This window comes from Aotus nancymaae, unplaced genomic scaffold (assembly GCF_030222135.1).
Source record: "Aotus nancymaae isolate 86718 unplaced genomic scaffold, 86718_ANA_hifiasm-v0.15.2.pri h1tg000011l, whole genome shotgun sequence".
Classification (NCBI taxonomy): Eukaryota; Metazoa; Chordata; class Mammalia; order Primates; family Aotidae; genus Aotus; species Aotus nancymaae.
In genome coordinates, this window is record NW_026988422.1 from 30,034,170 (window position 1) to 30,053,381 (window position 19,212).

Below are 19,212 nucleotides of genomic sequence, written 5' to 3' on the forward strand. Positions count from 1 at the left end.
ATGTTGGGAATATTTTGATTTTGCAGTGTAGAATTATTTATAAAATAAACAGGATACATGTAATTTACTTACCAATCCTTATTTGGGGGCATTTTGGGTGTTTTCAATATTTTGATTTTATAGATAATTCTATACTCAATATTTTATAAATTATTTCTTTAGTAGAGACCCCTATACATGGGAATCCTAAATTAATAGTTGAAGTTCTTGATTTGTAATGCCAAATTGACTTCCTGAAAAGTGTTACAGTTCCATCAACATCCTCGTTACATCCTCCATCACCATTAAGTATTATCCCTTTAAAATCTCTGTCAACTTGATAAGCAAAAACAAAAATTTATTGCTTTTATTTATAGTTCTTTGATTACTGTATTAGTCCATTTTTACATTGCTGATAAAGACATACCCAAGACTAGGCAATTTACAAAAGAAAGAGGTTTATTGGACTTACAGTTCCACAAGGCAAGGGAGGCCTCACAATCATGGTGGAAGGTGAAAGCCATGTCTCACATGACAATGAGAGCAAAGCAAAACAGGTTTCCCCTTATCAAACCATCAAATCTTGTGAGATTTATTCACTACCATGAGAACAGTATGGGGGAAATCAACCTCATGATTCAATTATCTCCCACTGGGTTCCTCCACAACACATGGGAATTATGGGAGTACAATTCAAGATAAGATTTGGGTGGAGACACAGCCAAACCATATCATTTCACCCCTGACCCCTCCCAAATCTCATGTCTTCACTTTTCATAACCAATCATGCCTGCCTGGGCTGATCACCCCCCAGCCCCAGCCTGTGTTTGTCATTATCCCCGATTGCCCAGTGAAGCTTCCCCAGGACATTAAGCTTCTCTCCCCACCCTGCCATCTTAACTGTTCATATGATATTGTAAATACTCTTCACCCCACCCTGCCATCTTAACTGTTCTTGCTCTGTGAATATCTCTCCGCCCCACCCTACCATCTTAACTACTCTTGTGCCTTACCCCACCCGCCATTGTAACTGAACTTACGGTAATGTATACTCCTTACCCCTACCCCCATCACTGTAACTGATCTTACTCTGTAACTTTCCACTACCCACCCCAAACCTATAAAACCAACTCCTATTCCACTGCCCTCTGCTGACACCTTTTTCAGCCTCAGCCCAGCTGCACCCAGGTGAATAAACAGCCATGTTGCTCACACAAAGCCTGTTTGGAAGATCTCTTTATTAAATCCATTTAATATTCAGTACTATTGGATGTGAATAACACCAATTTTCTGTATTAGTCTGTTTTCATGCTGCTAATAAAGACATACCCAAGACTGGGCAATTTACAAAGGAAGAGGCTTATTAGACTTACAGTTCTACATGGCAGGGGATGCCTGACAATCATGGCAGAAGGTGAAAGGCACATCTCACATGGCAGCAGCAAGAGAGAGAATGAGAGCAAAGCAAAACAGGTTTCCCCTTATCAGACCCTCAGATCTCATGAGACTTATTCACTACAATGGGTACAGTATGGGGGAAACCACCCCCATAATTCAGTTATCTCCAACCAGGTCCCTCAAAATTTTACTGTAGAACACTAGAATATGCCACCCTAAGATATGCTTCTTCAGCAAAAGGATTATTTTGAGCTGGTTATTTTGAGAAACTGCAGACATAGGAGTAGCTCTAAAAAGTTGCCCTTTGTAAGAGAAATTTAGAGCCTTAAAGGAAATCTACATTTGTGAGGGTGTCTCCCTCTCTGCATCAAGAAGAGAGGGACAACTAAATCACTAGAGACTCATAATCAGTGGAGAAGGCATTGACTTAAATCTGCATAACAAAACTTGCCTTTGTGTTATGGTTAACTGGGCCTTCCCCTATACCCTTCTTTCTGATTCCAGAGAAGGATAGTATTTAAGCCTGAAATCTAAGATACTCTTATAGATCTACTCTAGAGATTTACTCATTTCTCTGGCTTTTTATATATATTTTGTTGGCACAAAAGTAATTGCAGTTTCAGACCATGAATTTTGAATCATTATAACTAGGCTCAAACACATTTTTATTAATCAAAATAGGAACCATTACAATCAACACATTTTTGCCAACAAGAAGTAAGTTTGCTTATTCCTGTAGCATAAAAATCCATGCCACAGGATTCAACAAACTCTTGGAAATCATTTTCTGCACCCTGCTGGTTGTGAAAGCATTTTCCCTGCAAAAAGTTGTCAAGATGCTTGAAGACGTGGTAGTTGGCTGGCAAGAGGTCAGGTGAATATGGTATAGCCCATTTTGTTCAACTTATGAAGTGCTGGATGTGCAACGTGCAGTCATGGAGAAGAATTGGGCCCTTTCTGTTGACCAATGCCTATGGCAGGCATTGCAGTTTTTGGCACATCTCATTGATTTGCTGAGCATACTTCTCAGATGTAATGATTTTGTCAGGATTCAGAAAGCTGTAGTGGATCAGCACTTGAAGTCAGGAGTTCAAGACCAGCCTGACCAACATAATGAAACCCATATCTACTAAAGCTATAAAAATTAGCTGAGCATGGTGGCAAGCACCTGTAATCCCAGCTACTCAGGAGGCTGAGGCAGGATAATTGCTTGGACCCAGGAGGCAAAGGTTGCAGTAAGCTGTGAGCCAAGATCATGCCACAGCACTTTAGCCTGGGTGACAGAACAAGACTCTGTCTCAAAAAAAAAAAAAAAAAAAAAAAAAGCTGTAGTGGATCTGACCAGCAGCAGACAGCCAAACAGTGACCATGCTTTTTTGTGTGGGCAAGTTTGGCTTTGGAAAGTGCTTTGGAGCTTCTTCTCGGTCCAGCACTGAGCTGGTCATCTGTTGTCATATAAAATCCACTTTTCATCACACGTCACCATCTAATCAAGAAATGATTCATGTTGCATAGAATAAGAGAGGATGACACTTCAAAAATGATAGTTTTTTAAAAAAATTTTTGGTCAGCTCATGAGGCACCCACTTATCTAGCTTTTTCACCTTTCCAATTTGCTTCAAATGCCAAATGACCATAGAATGGTCAACATTGAGTTCTTTGGCAACTTCTTGTATAGTTATGAGAGGATCAGCTTCAATGATTGCTCTCAATTTGTTGTTGTCACTTTTGGTGGCCAGCCACTACACTCCTCATCTTCAAGCTTCTCATCTCTTTTGCAAAACTTCTTGAACTACCACTGCCCTGTACGTATGTTTGTTAGCAGTTCCTGGGCCAAATGCATTGTAGATGTTCCAAGTTGTCTCTGCTTACTTTACAACCCATTTTGAATGCAAATAAGAAAATTGCTCAAATTTGCTTTTTGCCTAAACATCATTTCCATAGTCTAAAATAAACAGCAAGTAATAAGTCATTAGCAAAAAACAAAATGAGAAATGTACATTAAAATGGTGTATAACATAACCAAGTTTATTTAAGAATGTATTCCAATATCAAACAGCAAATTTCAACAATGCAAAAAGCACAATTACGTTTGCACCAACTTAATACATGAGGTATACGTGTTATTAAACTTCCGCTTGTTTTTTTCTTGTTAATTTGCCTTTTGTTACAGAAAGTCCCAGCTAAGAAATCATGAAGGGTGGAAGAGAAAGTTATTTTTCCTCCCCTATACAGATTTTCTTATCAATTTGCACAACCTCTTTCTTAAGCTCATTAAATCTCACCTGTCATTTTTTGCTGAAACTGCCAAAAATAATATGTAGAAGCAACACAGGGTCATGAATATTCTGCTTATCACTTCACCATCACCACAGTGGGAGACTCCACTCAGATACTGTGGTATGGAAGAACTTGGGCTCATAGTGCAAATATTAGAGCGTACCTTTTGCCTCCCTCTTCTGAGGCCCACAATTCATCCTACCTCCTTCTTCCAACTGCCCTTGCTGTCACTTAGTTCTTTCCTACTACAAGTTCCTCCCTGTTTGCTATTCAACTCATTAATCCATATTTTATAGCAGTCTTCCCATTATAATGTGATTTTTTTTTCTTTTACAGTGAAGGTCTTGTTTCTATGGTGATACAAGAGAAAGTCTTTGCAGAGTTGTTGCAGCTGGAAGCCTTTACTTACTTTAAGAGCTCATTAAAGCTAGTTGAGGTAAAGGGCGGGTGGAGATCCTGAAACTGCCTAGCAGAGGTTGAAACTTTACACCAAAGTTAAGAGTCAGTAGGAGTGCACAAAGAGCTTCTTTCTTGTCATTGTAATTACCTTGCATAGGCATGAAACTTTTCAGACCTATCTAACATCGACTTTATATATTCATGATATTTTTCACATACAGCCTTAATATTTGGTCTGAGACAACTTTTTAGACAATTTAAACAACTTTTCAAACTATGTTTTTGAGGAAGCAGAGTATTATATGGCAGCTACAGAATGATAAAGGATGACTGGAACATTTCCTTTTCATAAAAAAGAGAGAACAAACTTTTCTTGTGAAAGGTAAACAGAGAGAGAAGTTCCACAGCATAATTAATAAAGATGGTTCTACTGCAAAGTCTAATAACCTCTCCTTTTTGTTTGCCTCTGTACACAATAAAAGTGTTAAAATATAATTTTCAAAAAAGATAACATGACTCATAGAAATATAAAATGAATAGGTTTCAAAGTTTTATTCAACTCATTAATTAATGAGGCAACCAATAAGATGTTATAACTGACTTAAAGAGCATTTGAGAAGTTAGGTATTTTTAGAAAATATTAGCATAAGATTTCTGGGTTAGAAACTGGTTTAAGTCCAACAAGAAAACAAACCAAAACCTTTGGGATCAACTGTTGTATTAGAAAGAAATTATTCATATCTCAAACAAAAAACAAACATTAACTTTTGCCCAAAGACAATTGAGAACAAAGCCCACTACACTGATAAATGCCCTGTCATCTCTTCTGCCTATTTCCAAGTTTAAGAAAATTTTTCTGACAGAGTAAAAATTGTTTGCTAAGGGACGAGGGTATCGTTGGCTCTGGCAATAAGGGATCTAGGAAGGGTTTTGGGAGCCCATACATCCTTCCTCCTGACCCAGGATGGGAAATGACTCCTCCAACAGCCTTCCAAACCCGGAGTGAGCTACTGTTTACAGAACTGCCAAAAGGAAGAAATAGAAAAGAAGAAAGGAGCAACGGGTCCAAAGTAAGTCTAAAACCCAACAAGGCAAACAACACTGTCTACTCACTAAATACTAAGGTTTGAGAATCATCTTATTTGGCTGCATGTCTCCCCTTTTAGACACACTGGGGCAGGGGTTGTCCGTAAGGCCCTGAGTATTCCCTAAATTTATTCTCTCACAGTTCTGGAGGCTGGGAAGTCGAAGATTAAAGTGTGAGCAGAGTCTGTGTTTGGTGAGAGCTTGCTCTCTGTGTCTAAGTTGCTGTAACATCTGGAGGAGACAAATATTGTACCCTCACATGGCAGAAGGAATGAAAGGAAAGAGCTCACTGGTTTTCCTGGGAACATTCCACGCTGCAGCTCTCATGGGTTGTAGTCTTGTGCCTTTTGGCTTTCTTTTATTTATTTATTTATTTTTATTGCATTTTAGGTTTTGGGGTACATGTGAAGAACATGCAAGATTGTTGCATAGGTGCATACATGGCAGTGTGATTTGCTGCCTTCCTCCCCTTCACCTATATCTGGCATTTCTCCCCATGCTATCTCTCCCCAACTCCCCACCCCGCACTGTCCCTCCCCTATTTCCCCCCAACAGACCCCAATGTGTAGTGCTCCCCTCCTTGTGTCCATGTGTTCTCTTTGTTCAACACCCGCCTACGAGTGAGAACATGCAGTGTTTGATTTTGTGTTCTTGTGTCAGTTTGCTGAGAATGATGGTTTCCAGGTTCATCCATGTCCCTGCAAAGGACATGAACTCATCATTTTTGATGGCTGCATAATATTCCATGGTGTATATGCGCCACATTTTCCCTGTCTAGTCTATCATCGATGGGCATTTGGGTTGGTTCCAGGTCTTTGCTATTGTAAACTGTGCTGCAATGAACATTCGTGTGCATGTGTCCTTGTAGTAGAACGATTTATAATCCTTTGGATATATACCCAGTAATGGGATTGCTGGGTCAAATGGAATTTCTATTTCTAGGTCCTTGAGGAATCGCCACACTGTCTTCCACAATGGTTGAACTAATTTACACTCCCACCAACAGTGTAAAAGTGTTTCTATTTCTCCACATCCTCTCCATCATCTGTTGTCTCCAGATTTTTTAATGATCGCCGTTCTAACTGGCGTGAGATGGTATCTCAATGTAGTTTTGATTTGCATTTCTCTAATGACCAGTGATGATGAGCATTTTTTCCTATGTTTGTTGGCCTCATGTATGTCTTCTTTTGTAAAGTATCTGTTCATATCCTTCGCCCACTTTTGAACGGGCTTGGCCTTTTGGCTTTCACAGGCTGGAGTTGCATACTTGTGGCTCTACAGTTCTGGGATCTTACTTACTAGCCTCACTCTACCAGACATTGTTCTGTGGTGGCCCCACTCCTGTGGCAGTTCTCTGCCTGGGCTCTGAGGCTCTCTGGGGCATCCTTTGAAATCTAGATGGAGGAAGTCATGCCCCCGCAGGTCTTGTGTTCTGTGTACCTGCAGAGTTAGCACCATGTGGAAGCTACCAAAGTTTATCCCTGTGCCTTCTGGAGGGGCAGCCCAACCCACCAACCCCACTTGAGCTGCACCAGAATGTGAGGACTTGAGGCAGCCCTGGACAGAGCTCTGAGGTCCCACAAGTTCCCTGGGCTTCTCCAGCACCATGGGCTCTTCTCTTGAAACCATTCTGCCCTCAAGGCTATAGCACTCTGGCTCTGTGATGGGAGTGGCAGCATTGAAGATCTCCAAAATGCCTTCAGAGGCATACTTCCATTGTATTGATGAATAGTATCTGGCTTCCTTCTCTTCATTCTAATCTCCTTATCAAATGTTCATTTGGGCACACCATTTGGTGTTCTCTCCTGCATATATACCTTTTATTTCTTTATAACCTACCCAAAGATTTTTCCAACTCTTTTAAGTTCTATTTCCCTTTTAATGATAAATTCTATCTTTAATTCATTTCTCTTTCTCTCGAATTTTACTCTAAGCAGTCAAGAGAAGCTATGCCATACCCTCAACACTTTGCTTAGAGATTTCTTCCATTAAATATCCTTGTTCACTTCTCTTAAGTTCTGCCTTCCACGAACTACTAGGACATGGACACTGCTCAGCCAAATTCTTTGCCAATTTGTAACAAGAATGGCCTTTCCTCCAATTTCCAATAAGGTATTCCTCATTTCCATCTAAGACCTCCTCAGAATGGCCTTTACTGTCCATATTCTGTTCACTACATTCTGTTCATGACCTCTTACCTAATCTCTAAGGAGATTGAGGCTGTCTCCACAGCTCCCTCTTCTGAGTCCTAATCAAAATAGCCGTTTATGGTTCAACCTCTACCCATTACCCAGTTCCAAAGCTGCTTCCACAGTTTTAGGTGTTTGTTACAGAAGCACCCCACTTCTTGGAGATAGGGACAAGAGGCAGGGAAATTTTGGGCAGAAGAGGGTGGGTCATAGTGAGGGCCCCACCCTCAAGCTGAAAAGCCTAATACCACAGCCCAAAGTGAGAACTTTACATCCCTGTTTTCCCACTCAAATGTTGCCTTTTCTAAGACCGCCCATGGCCTGCCCTACCCCCGCATCCTATTTCCATAAAAACCCCAGGCTCTACCAGAATAGGGAGGAGAAGAAGAGAAGCAGCTGGACATCAGAGACTATGGTTGGACATTACAGATTAGGACAATACAGAGAGGTCAGGGAACAAGAATTCTCCATAATATTGAAGAGCCAGTTTTAAGAGGAAATAGAGCAGAAACCAGCGGAAAAGCAGGAATTTGTGGCCAGAGAGTAGGATGTATACATTTAATATTTCAAGATAGAAGGGACCTGGGTGATGACAAGTCTAAGTTACCAACACAATTTGGAGTGGCTGAAGTAAAGTTAAGCTGAAGCTCACTGGAACTGAGGATATCAAAAAATGATAAGGCTAAATATTAAATTAGTTGAACAAAGAGAACAAAAAGAATTCACCCAGGATGAAGATAAGAGTTCAGGTAGAGAGGAATCTTGAGTTAGTTTTCCACGAGTGGAAGGAATGACAGTAGTTTTTTATTCAGTAAACATTTATGGAGCATTTTTCATAAACCAAGTTCCACAGATATGGCAGCAACTAATACTGAATGCTCCCTGTGATCCTGGTGGTCTTCCAGTTGAGGTGTTCACACTCTGGTGAAGAAATGGAGGATGGTGATTAGTGGTTGAAGGCCTGAGGGCATGAACTTATGAGAAATACATTTATACATGATAGCGGAGAAGTAATGAATTAGAAGTATCATTGGGGAATTAAGAGATTGCACCATTGCACTCCAGCTTGGGCAACAAGAGCAAAACTTCATCTCAAAAAAAAAAATTAAGTATTTTTTAAACATTTAAAAATAAGAAAACAAAATGAAGGTTTGCTTCCAGGAATAAAGGGGTAAGACCCCACCAGGTGACTGTCGCATAGAAAACAACAATAGCATTAGAAGATAATTTTTTTTAAAAGCAGCTCCCTGAAGTCACTAGAGAATGAAGAGAAGACAGACTCTGATGGGAAGTATACCTTTGGAATGGGGAGAAGATGAGTCATACTAAGAAAGTTCCTTTCTTTATGACTTTTAGCCTGGGGCTAAGTGGAGTTACCATAACACTCATGAAGTGATAGGAGCATGAGTAAAAAGCCACATTTTTTCTGGATGAGAAAACAGAAAACTGAAGCTAGTTAAACTGACAACTAAAATGAATGTAAGAATCCTAGAAGTGAAAGATCCAGAGAGGGGAATTCCCAAATTATGTCTCTAATTTACCCGAAGCCCTGCATGTAAGAATAGCTTCAAAGCAGCTCAGCTAAGGACCAAAGATCTAATTTTGGACCAGAACTGTCAACAGAAAAACAGAGTTTGTGGGTCAAGTCTAATCCAAACATTTGCCAGCTAAAATAAATAATATTGCACATTAGGAAAAAAAAAATAGATGCCAGAATATCCACAACTTAAAATTAATAATGCTCAGAATATAAATACAAAATGAGTCAATATACTGAAGATTAATCATTGGATGTGGAAAAAAAGAACAAAGAGGTGGAACACATATCCAAGAGACAAGCACATCAGCTGATTCCAACTCTGAAATGAACCAACTGTTGAAACAAACACATAAGAATTGCAAAGCAACTATTATAAGTGTCCTAAATACAGTTTTGAAAAATGCTCACAATGAATGAAAAGACAGAAAATATCAGCAAATAATTTTTAAAATAAAAATTCCATTCCTATTTACCATAGAAAAATGAAGACATGCCCACACAAAGACTTCAACATGAATAGTCACAAAAAGTATAATTATAATAAGCAAAAACTGGAAACAACTCAAGTGTCCATCAGCAGGTGAACAAAGATATTGTGGTATATTCATACAATGGAATATTGTTAAGCAATAGAATGAAAAGAGCTACTGATATACACAACAAAGGTGAATCTCAAAAGAGAAGCCAGACGTCAAGAGTATATATAAACCATATGATTCCATTTATATAAAACCTAGAAAAAATATATAATCTATCATGACAGATAATCAATGGTTGCCTTGGGGCATTGGCAGGGGTGTCAAATGGAATGGGGCACAAGAGAATTTGGGGGGGCAATGGAAAGGTTCCGTATTTTCATTATGGTAGTACTCATAGGTATGTAAAAATGTATTAACACTCAATGAAGAGTTTGCTTGAAGTGCATCAGATTTACTGTATATAAGCTATATGTAAATGGTTTCTTAAGGAAAAGATATGGAGATAACACTGATATTTTCAAACTGAACCACCAAGGAGATTTTAATTTAAAATTACTTAGAAAAGTGGCAGGAGGAGTAAAAAAAAAATGAAATTACTTAGAAATAAGTGAACAGGATTTAGTGCAACCAACAAGGTATAGTGCAGTACTCCTGGGCTAGCAACAGCAGGGAGCCATTACCACCTCTAGGCCTGAAGGGACGAGAGAGTGGAAGGTGCTGCCTGACAAGAGCCATAGTCTTCGGTGGATATGGCCCTCACGTGGTAACCAGATAGTAAGGGAGCCTGAGAAACAAATTCCCTGGCCTCACTCTCCTGTGCCCTCCAATCTCCTGCAAGTGCATCCCCTTGACCAAACCCAACTGGAAGTCAGAGGTTAAGGGACTGTGGATGCACTCCTACAGGTCAGCCTCCCAGGGCACAGAGGAGAAAAGACGCAAAGAGAGTGGATCTGGAAGGGCAGATGGAAAGTATCCAGCCCAATTTATAATTTCCTGGGAAAGAAATGAAGGAAAGTAGGGATGGGTAAAAAGTCTTAGGGAATGAGGCAAGAGACTCTGCCAAGAATAAAACTTCTAGGCCAAGGGACTGCTCATCTATCACTAGACAAACAGAAATGAGCCTAGATTAGAAATGGCCAAACATGTTTGTTTCCAAAAGAAAAGCTTCAAACACCTTGCCTTCCTACTCATTTCCTAAGCAAGTTTCCTTACATGACCCTGGACCCTAATGACACCCTAAGGCTCTCCACTTCCATATTTCCCTAAGGCCCCCCATTTTCTACCGAGGACCATGGCCTCACTCTTTTAGCCACATACTCTCTTCACAGCTTAGGGGAGTAGCTGGCCACCACGATGTTCTCTCAGGTAATGGAGCACATAGAGCACAGGAAGGACACGGTTCCTGCACAGCCCTCCAGCTCCCCAAACCTGAGGGAAGAGAACAGAGCTGAGGGCACAGCCTTCGCAGTGTTGATCTCTGACCTCAGATCCTGCTACCCTGGAGTGCCTAGCATTCACGCTATCAACCCATACCTCACCAGGCTCCACAGGGGGCTCACGCCCACCCTCCAGCCTCTAGCCCAGGACTGTGGTGTCTTCAGACTTCAGAGAGGGAAACAGCTAGTAGACTGGAAGATCAGTCTTCTTGAAATTTGAAACTGAACTTTCCCTCAAGTAGACACAGACCACTAAAGTCCCAAGTCCCACCTACCGCTGCAATCCATGGACTTTGTTAAAGTCGGGTAGCAAATATAGCAATGTTTTCTCCTGAGGAAAGATTTCAGGTCAATGTTAGGCAGATGGACTGCTGGCAGGAGCAGGGAATGTTGGGGGCACTAGTAGCAGGGAGGAGATGCAGGCTGGGAAGAGCACCATGGCAGACCAAGTCCTCTGTGGGAGGGTGACCTTGTTTGGGCAAGAAGGGTGAGGCAGGACTCTGGTCCGCTCCCAGAAAGGACAGAGCCCGCCCATAGTTCTGTAGGAAAGGGAGAGGTTGTGGGTCCCAAAGGCTGCAGGCCAGAGCCTCTGAGTGATAGGTCTGGGCTGGGGCTCCAGCCTGAGTGTGCAGGTGTCTGTGGGCCTCAGTTCAGCTGGAAGCCCGGCTGGGGAAGGGACCTGTGGGATCATGGGGGCAGGGAGTGGGAGCAGGAGCCACAGTGACCCCAGTCACTTGTATAAAGTCAGTGTTGATTATTCCTGGCACCAGGCAGTTTATGCAGATGTCTTTTGGAGCCAGCTGCATTGCCAGAGACTTAGAGAGGCCCAGCAGGGCTGTTTTGCTGGTGTTGTAGGCTCCCAGCTTCTGAAATGCAAAAGGAAGCAGACAAAGTGGATTGGCAATACAGGGATGGACAATTACCTGAACAACCAAAGCTGTGACTCTGGGTCACAGACTAAGAAGATATGCCTTACTCTAGTCCTGAACTAAAATGCCTTCCCCTACCCTTCACCACCCCATAATAATCTTCAAGGACTGAAATTCTGAGATAGCAGGGCTCCTCCAGGCTTAGGGAAATGTCGAGTTGCTGCCATGTGTGTCCAAGGCTTGACAGAGAAAACTGCACTGTGCTTTTGAACATTCAGTAAGGAAGCTGGAATTAAGAGACCCAAGGCCTAGTCCTTGAAGTAACGCAAACTGACTATTCTTACCCTGGGTACATGGCTTAATGTCCTTGGGTATTAGATCTATTATGGCAAAGTGAGATTATACCTGGTCTGTAGCAGTCAGGGTGTTATGCTGGTGTTAACACATCTCTTTATTTTTATTTTTGTCTTTTTAATAGAGACGGGGTCTTGCTATGCTGCCCAGGCTGGACTTGAACTCCTAGGTTCAAGCGATTCACCTGTCCCAGCCTCCCAAAGTGCTGAGATCACAGGTATGAGCCACCACACTCATTTTATCTGGGATTAACAGCCAAGTCTCCCACACCCTCCTGCAGGGACTCACAAGAAACCAGTTTCAGTTACCCCTCACCCAGTCCCATTCAGAGGAGTTGACACTCACTGGTCTTGGCACATAAGCCATCCCAGATGAGACCAGAACCACAGAGCTTCCCCTGTGAAAAGAAAGAGAGATGAGAAGAAATGAAAGTTCAAGAAAGAGACCAGGTGAGCCAGGAAATTGTATTTTCATGCTACAAGGAAACCAGCTCAGGGTTCAGGGTGAAAACAATTTGGAATACTAGAGAGAAGCTGGACATCTAACTTAGTTGATACCGAGGCCACTGCTGGGATCAATGCCACCTAATACCCAGAGCCAGAGTGGCATCCCTTGGGGCAGGGCCCCAGGGCTGAGGGGCAGCTCTCCTGGAGAGCAGAGCCAAGTGATGTTCATGTGTCACAGAGACTCCCGTGAGGTCTGGGCATCACTAACGAGTCCCAGCCTGGCCTGCCCCTGGGCGGCCACAGGACACAGGACAGCCAGGCTCTGTATGGGAAGGTGAGGATAGGCAAACCCATGGGGCCTCTGACCAGAAGGGAAACAGATGACATGCCCACAGACGAGGGCAAGAGTAACTGGAGATGGCAGCTCTGGGGACTTTACTCTGGCCCCTTTATTCCTGCAGCTGCTCCTGCAGGGGCAAGGTCCATGCCACTCCCTGGGATGAAAGAGACAAGAGCCAGTGAAAGGTCCTTTGAAGACCTGGAAAGCAGGCCCTGCCCCTTCCCAGCAAATGTTTCATCTTCATCACAACTGCCACACCCCATGGGGAAGAAGGCCTACCATCTCCCCTGCCATCCTCCACTTCCTGAATCCCTGCCCAAGTGCTTCCGGTGGTGAGGGGGTAGAAAAGACCAATGCACTTAGACCCCAGTGCCCACCAGCCCCTTTCATGCCCTCACTCCCTGTTCTCCATGAGGGGCAACAGCTGGCTCAGCAGCAGGGCTGGGGTCTCCATGTTCATGCCCAGGATCGGAAATGAGAATGAATCCAGAGGCAGGGGATAGGGGGAGATGAAATCTGTCCAGGGTCCATCTCACTGGTCACTTGCAGACCTGTGGCCAGAGCAAGAATGAAGCTGGGTGACTGTGACAAGTGCTAGGACACTGTGTTCCTTACTATGTGTGCAGGAAAAGGGATCAGAGGTTCCAGTCCTGCCCAGGTCATAGAGGGGCCACCAATAATCTGGAACTTAGGGAACCCTCTCACTGTTGGTCTCCATACAGCCTCTCCCCAGTCAATATTCCCCTCCAGAGAGGAGGCTGGGAAAATACAGGTGAGGGAGGGAATTCAGGATAGCTTAATGCGTGCCATTAGGTAGGTACAATGAAAGAAAGGGAATCCAGACTGAGCACTTAGTCTATGTCAAGAAAGCTTTGGAACCAGGATTTAAAAACAAAAACAATAACAACAACAACAAAAAATACCAGAAGAGCCTGAGTGTGGCTTAAGGGAGAGGAGGGGGAATTGATGAGTCTGGAAGGCCATGGAATGTGAGACTCACAGAGAGAAGGCAGGGCAGGCTCTACCAGAAAAAGGGGAGGGGTGGTCAGTGGGATGAAGGTTCCCTGAGGAGGGGATGCTCACACAGATCACAGGACCCAGTCTCTGCCAACACTGATGAGCCCTCAAAGGGGAGCCCATCAGGACAGCAGGAGCAGGGAATCTCCATAGGTGGTGGGAGCCCCTGGAATGCTCCATGGATTGGCTGGTACCATGGGCCTGGGCAGGGATCCCTTCTCTCAGCTGTGTCTGTAAGTGAGTTGTCTCTGTGACAGCCCAGAGGGGGCTCATGGGACAGGCAGAATGAAGGGACTGGAACATGTGCCAGTGAGTCCAGACTGAGCAGCCTCAGAAACCTGAGCCAAGGGAGGGTCCTTGCCATGGATAGACTGGGAAATCTCTGGCATCTCAGCTCTCTGCAGCAGTGATAGCTACAAGGAGAGTCAGGGTAGGTGATGCTGCTGGAGCCTGGTCTAGACTGGACACAGTCAGTGCCTGTTGAATTTACTGATAGGCAGCTTATCCCAGGGAGTCCCAGCCCACACCCATCAGAGTCAGTGTTCAGGTGGGGAGGGAGGGCATGTGAGAGCTGAGGTACTCTGTGTGCACATGCATGCGTGCAGAAATGGAGGACAGAGCCAGGCGGGAAGTGATCCTACCCCTGATCCTCACCTTGTCACAGACCAGCTCACTGGCTCCCAGCGTGCTCCCTACCAAGGGATTGACCCTGCCATGCACACCAGGAAGTCACCGCCTCCGCTGTGCTATAGGGCCTGTGGAGGAAATGACGGAGGATGTGGAGGAAGGAACAGAGGAGAGGTGGTGACAAACCAGGGCAAAGTGATAAACACCTGCCAGAGGCTATCCTGCAGCATCCCTGGAGCACTGGCAGATCCGGCCATCAGAGGTCAGTGAAATATTTGTTTCTCACCGCCCTGGAGGTATTGAATTCCTGCCCGTGTGATGCCTGGTTGACACCCAGGCCCCCTCCAGTCCAGATCTGCACTCACCTTCTACATTTCTAATCAATTTTTTCTCACTTCTCCCTCCATTCTGGAATCTTCCTACCACATTCTCACATCAAGAGCCCATTCTCTGCAATATGCAGCTGCCCACTGCATGCTCCTTCAGATTCTGCCTCACAACTCACCCCTTCCAGGGTGGTCATGCACAAAGAGCTCTTACCCAGTGGGGTCCCCAGCACAGCACCTGGGGGTGCACTAGAGCTGTGCTCTCAAACTTCAACAAGTACACAGTTCACTGGCAGACCATGTGCAGAGGTGGCCTCCATTCAAGCAGCCTCATCTAGATCTGAACTTCCGGGTCTTCAGCAAGCTCCCAGACCAGGCAGCCCTTTGGTTAGCATTGCTCTAGACCAGCCAGTGAGAGCTCCCTCCAGCCAGGAACATCTCTTCTCGGACACATCTGGTTGTCCATTTGCTTCATCTCCTGGGCAGGGTCCTGTCCTGGACTGCACATGTTGTTGGCCTAGATACCATTGCTAGAGGCCTCAGCCGTGTCAGGGCTAGATCTGGATATCCCATCTTCTCCTCTTCCCACTGCCTGCCCCCTCACCATGGCCACCAGCCATGCCGGTCCTCGGTCTTCCCCATGTGGCACACCATGCCCATCACGCTCAGCCCCTCCCTCTGCAGTGCGGCCATGGCCCCACCCACTTTCTGCTGCTTCTGGCTGCTGAAGACCACGTGGGCCCCGTCCTTGGCCAGACGCCCAACGATGGCAAAGCTGATCCTGGGGGCAGAGATGGCGTGATGGCTTCTACCCTCCCCACTCTCCTCCTGGGAGCCCGATCTTGAAACATGAATTGAGTCCCCTGGTGGTGTCTGAGAGTGACCTCCAAATCCTTCCAAGCAGGGAAGAGGAACTGAGTGGCTAATACTTATCAGGCCTTCACAAAGGCTACCCCGGTTTTAATTCTCACAACTTCATGTATCATTATATTTTATAGATTAGGAAATGTTCATATCAGTTTTGTTAAAGGAGTTTTTAAAAAGTAATGTTTCATCAAAACAGTTAACTTGCTGGGTACCCGGCCTACATCGTAAAGAATCTTTTTAACTGCCCAGTGTATTTTCTTTTTGTTCTAGCCAGAAGCCTCTGGTATAAATTACAGTTTCTCTAAGCTTAACAGCTTCCCTATGCTCTGCAGTTGAAACACTTTCATGTTGAAGAACACATTCTCCCCTCTGCATTTCCTTACTTAAAGGAGATCTGATGCACTGTTGATGGGGCTGGCTAAACCCCTGCCATAAAGGAAGAGCAGAAGGCACATTTCTTCTTTGTTGTACAAACTAGCTGCATAGCTCGGAATTTTTTAAAGTATTCATTTATTATGAAGGTCAGGCCTTGGGAGCACCCACAAAGATTTAAAACATCAGGGTATCAGGGAAGTCTAGAATGATTAAACAATTCTGAAATACAATGGCCTAAATTGGTGAAGTTATAGACCATGAAAGGTCAAAAGGAAGACCCTGCCCCTGAAGCACTCAGCACCAGAAACTCTGCCTCCTGCCAGTGGTAATGACTCACACTATAGCTTGTGGCTTATGATGGCAGTTAGAGCATGAGTGGAATTGGAGGGACATGGGAAGAAATGTGACAATGAGAAGAGGTTCACCTACGAAAACTCCCTGAGCTCGTCCTGAGATTTTGCCCTGCTCATTCCCCTGGTGCCACTGGGCATCCTCCAGTCAATGAAACCCTTGAGTCTGAGAGACAAATAGGTCTCAGGCTTCTCCCTATTAGACGAGGATCCTAAAAGGCCACAGTGCATGGAAGTTGGGGAGAGAGGGATGTTCTGGTGATAAGAAGATAAATATCTCAGGACTACCGAGCCAGTAGGTAGGTAGGCAAGATTCAAGCACTGCTCTCATTGACCCAGAAAGCAGTTGGCTTTCCAACTACATCATTCTTAGAGCTCAGAAACCAAATATTTTAAGGAAAGATGCTGAGATTTGGAGTTAATTATAAATTCCAGAACTGTGTGATGAGGTGGGAACATTGGGCAGGGATGTGTGAGATGGCCGTTGACTGTAGAACCCATTCTGGAAGAGGACACTGACATCTCCTAGTCATGAGCCAGCCAGGGACTCCCATTCACTCACCCTCTTGTGGACTCAGTGATTACAGCCACTTTAACAGCCAGGGCACTGCTCTTCTCTGCTCTTTTGCTGAACATTTTTGTTGAGAGAGGGGCAATGAAGAACCCTAAAGGCCCCTGACACAGCCTTGAACATTGCAGTCACTGTCTGGTCTACCTCCCTCTGGACCCAAAGCTAAAGAAGAACCTCGGAAGACATTCACATTATGGAACGCATTAGGAGATGCCTCCATGCATCCTCCATGGAAGCTCCACTGAGGCCTCTGACAGATGTCCCACCATTCTCCAAACTTTCCAGGAAAGTACAGGGCTGTCCATGCTCCACAGCCTATTGCCCCAGAAGGGCTTCCCCACCATAGTGAACTGCAGCACCACAGCAGACATGGCCAGGCATGGCGCTGGGCCCCCGGCAAGTGCCTGCGTGATATTTGCCTGGCTCACCTCCACATCCATCATATGAGCATTGAACTTGTTCTCAACAGCAGACCTTTCCTCAGCCTGCTGAAGCCTCCTCTCATCTCCCACCTAAAGTAACAGCAATAGCCCCCTCCTCAGATATTAAACTTGTAACATTTCCGACAGGCAAGTTGCTTTTCCTCATCACAAATGACTCCCTTCCAAGTCTAGATAAATTCCAGTCACTCCCTTCTGATTCCAATAAAGTCAGGCCACTCTCTTCTGGTTCCAGAAAAAATTCACAGACCTCTTCCCTCACCTCCTCCTGACCCCCAGGCCTTCCTGTCCAGGCCCACCTGTCCAAACAGCCCAAAGCACCTGGTGTCACTGTAACTGCAACGGCAGCATCTCGTATCTGAAACAATTTTCCACACACACCTTTTATCTCAGACCCCCTTACTATCCAGTGGGGAGACCAAGAAACAATAATTATCCTAGGTTGTCTCTCCTAAGAGGTATACTGCGAAGCAAGTAGTTTTTCTGGAGATGGCCCTGGGAAGCAACGTTAGGATACTGGAGGGAGCAAGACGGAACAGAAGATAGCCCAGGAAAGGTATGTGATCAATCAGGTTACCTCTGTAGACACTGAAGTTCAATCTGCTGAGGAACTCTGAGCATCTGCTTCAAATTTCAAGAGAACTGGGGACTTAAGGTGATCCACCCTCCCAGTCTTCCTGCACTCCAGGAAACCCCCCAGTCCCAGGCAAACCAGGGCAGCTGGTCAACTCTTGTCAGTAATTGTTGAGGGCTGCTCCTAAGCGGCATTAAATTCCTTAGCACTGCCAGCTTGCCCCACCTGTGCACAGAGCAGGTTCCAGGAACCAGAAAAACCCGGAGAAAGTCACAGGTGCGAGCTGTTGGAAGTTGGGTTGATGAATACAGAAAGGTGAGTGCTGAGAGGACTTAGGCAGGATACCAATAGCATCTGCTGCATAGTTCACATGTATTGATCATTATGTTCTAAGCACAGTGCTATGCAATTTTCATAATTTTTTTTTCATTTAATAGTTATTTAGCCTTTTGAGGTAGTCACCGTTATTATCCACATTTTATAGAACTGGAAACAGAAGTACAGAGAAATAAATTGTGCAATTTCTCACAACCAGTAAAAAGCTCAGGTTCAAACCCAGGTCTACTGAATAGAAAATCTGCAATTTTAGTATCTAAACTATACTGGCTTCTATGACTCCTCTCAGGAAGGTACTACTTGCTCTGAGCCCACAGGACTTTTATATTTGTCTTGGATACCCTCAAACTTCACTTGGGTTTATAATAATCAAGATACTGTGGTATTGACAGAAGAATAGGCACACAAATAGATGGAACAGAACAGAACACCCAGAAATAGACCCACACAAGTACAGCAAACAAGTTTTTGACAAAGGTGCAAGAACAATCCAATAAGGAAGGATAATCTTTTAAACAAATGACACTGGAGCAATTGGACATCCATAGGGGAATAAAATGAGCCTCAAGCTAAACCTCACACTTTATTAAAAAAAAAAAAAAAAGCCAGATGCAGTGGCTTATACCTATAATCCCAGCATTTTGGGAAGCCAAGGCAGGAGGATCACTTGAGCCCAGGAGTAGAGACAGGCCTGAGCAACATAGCAAGATTCTCATCTCTACAAAATAAAAAAATTAGCCAGGTGTGGTGGCACACGCCTGTGGTCCCAGTTACTCAGGAGGCTGAGGTGGGAGGGTAACTTGAGACTGAGACGTCCAGCCTGGGTGACAGACCAAGACCCTGTCTTTAAAAAAAAAAAACCCTCAAAATGGATCATAGATTGAGATATAAAACTATAAAACTCTTTACAGAAAACATAGCCTGAAATCTTCAG

The 19,212-nt window shown here is 44.3% G+C and overlaps 1 pseudogene; it reads right to left on the reverse strand.

The window, feature by feature from the left end:
- Positions 1 to 10,672: 10,672 nt before the first annotated feature.
- LOC135274198 (dehydrogenase/reductase SDR family member 2, mitochondrial-like) lies at positions 10,673 to 17,368 on the reverse strand (annotated as a pseudogene).
- Positions 17,369 to 19,212: the final 1,844 nt, after the last annotated feature.